General features: G+C 33.2%; 1 protein-coding gene across 1 annotated transcript in view; it reads left to right on the forward strand.

Moving 5' to 3' along the window:
- Positions 1 to 2,268, forward strand: part of LOC109848559 (zinc finger CCCH domain-containing protein 11-like) — an 11,468-nt gene that overhangs the window by 1,380 nt on the left and 7,820 nt on the right. The window lies entirely within an intron of this gene.

The raw sequence follows: 2,268 nt of genomic DNA on the forward strand, positions 1-2,268 counted from the left end.
CCAAACCCGTTTGACCCGTTTTCATGTTTAAGGGTTTCTTATGAACCCGATAGAAAGAATTTATGAACCCAAATCCATATATTATGTACTTTTTATATGTTTACTCTATAGAATTTATAAAGTATGCTTATATTGAATTTATGAATGCTTAGATTACATTTAGGACATGATATTATACATATGCGCACTACCTGATATGACAATCCGATATTTAGTCAATGTCCCCCGATATATCCCCGATTTCCGCTATCCGATATGGATTTCAGTCATCCGACATGAACCCGACATCCGACATTTAAAACCTTGACAGTGACGCGTGCACATGACAAATCTTTTGCATGTATCAATCCTGGCACATAATATCACATAACTTTTTTCAAAATATATATACCTGCTCATGATAGAACTGCAGAGCAAATTGTGTATATATCCTGAATTAAACTTTTTGAAATCAAGATAAATTTCGAGAAAAAATGGAGTATTAAATAAATTTGTGCAAACCATAAGGTTACTGTTTTCTCAAATTCATGGTCAAATATTAAAAATCTGGAATCTCGATGAGTTGTTCACATAGTTGCAAGGATCACCTCATAGATCACACTAAGGCTATGAATATTATAGCTCAGTAGCAGTGGAATGTGTAAAACGCATCACATAACGCATAGTTTCTAGGAATAGATTGCACCTAACGTTGCCATAGGCCGTTGGTCACATCACAAATGCCCAAAAGGGCCATATTACAAATGCCCAAAAGGGCCACAGAAAGGTGCATTCAAACCATATAGCAAGCACAAATACATCACTTCATAGTGGACTTTTAAGGGGTTTTGGAAACATTGAGAATCGCTTGTCAGATATTTTGATTTCGAAAATGCATCACTTATCAAAACACTTGATTCAAAAAAAAAAAAACATCTTACTTGACGAATTGCTCGTCTTCGTCACTTTTACCAAAATAATATGGGTATGTTTACTTGTCAAAATTATAAATAGTTTAAATCAGGCGGATGAGCGTAATATTATCTCAATTGAAATAGTTCACGAAATTTATTTTTCATTAAATTTTTTATTTCAAATACCAAATCACGGGAAAATCTCTTGAATCTGTCAAACTGTTAGAACATATTTAAATCATTTCTTTCTTCAATAGCTTTAAATAATGCAATATTCACAACTATTTGAGATGATTATATGAGAACCAAAATCACTTATCACATTTTACATGAAATCAAATTTACTTTTACTATCTCCTACGAAATCAAAATCATAATATGGGTTAGGTTGCAACATAATAGATCAAATCACATTTCATTTTATAACATAAAAATAATAGAATTAATTATTTTTTTGAGCACAAGATCAATCAATTATAACACATGCAATTTTATATTATAAAAATACTAGTGAGAAATGAACTCACATTATACTGTTCGAGTTTATCAAAATATGAGCACCCTTGCTATCAACCAGTTCCTATAGGATAAAGGTATAAGATTAATATTAATTCAAGACAAACCCATATTATATGTTAATCACTCTATAATCTAGGTCCAATTAGTATCAAATATAATCAGATAGTAATCAAGACCAATAAATAGGGTTCACATAGGCTTAATATTCATTTAATCAATTTATCAAACTTTTATAACACTTGCCTACTATATGTTGACCCTGTTAACTACTTATTGACATTCCATGGGGCTACATATAACTATCCTTGCAATTACTCAATTTAGACCAATTTGCATACAGTGGGACTATCAGGAGTCTATAAGTAATTATCCCTGCTTATGATTCTAGCTTTCTTTGTCAGGTCCTGTGCTTAAACTTTGTGAACTTCAGGGGTTAAAAAAGTAGTTTTTTTGGGCAAAGACAACATCTGCATCTCAGTTTGGGCATAATAATAATTTTGAAACAACTAGGAGGTGTAATAGAATTTTCACCCTTTTCTTTTCCCCAAAACCAGTTCCTCTTCTTCCTCTAATTTTTTTTCTTTTTCTTTCCCTTTTTTTCTCTGCATGAATTTACTCTGCCCACAACCCTCCTTTGATCACCGGGAGTGGTCAGACGATGATGGGGACCTTCCAGCGACCAAGGGCAGCCATCGGCGAGGTCCTCGCCGGATCTAGGGTTTACTTCTTCTTTTTTTCCCTCCACAGTTCGTAACCTAAATTACAGCATTCAGTTCAGTCTATGAGCATCCTCATCATCCACGTTGATTTAGCTTGATTGATAAAACCTAGCTTACAAGGAAAAAACAAGCTATAA

Source organism: Asparagus officinalis, chromosome 7, assembly GCF_001876935.1.
Source record: "Asparagus officinalis chromosome 7, Aspof.V1, whole genome shotgun sequence".
Lineage (NCBI taxonomy): Eukaryota > Viridiplantae > Streptophyta > Magnoliopsida > Asparagales > Asparagaceae > Asparagus > Asparagus officinalis.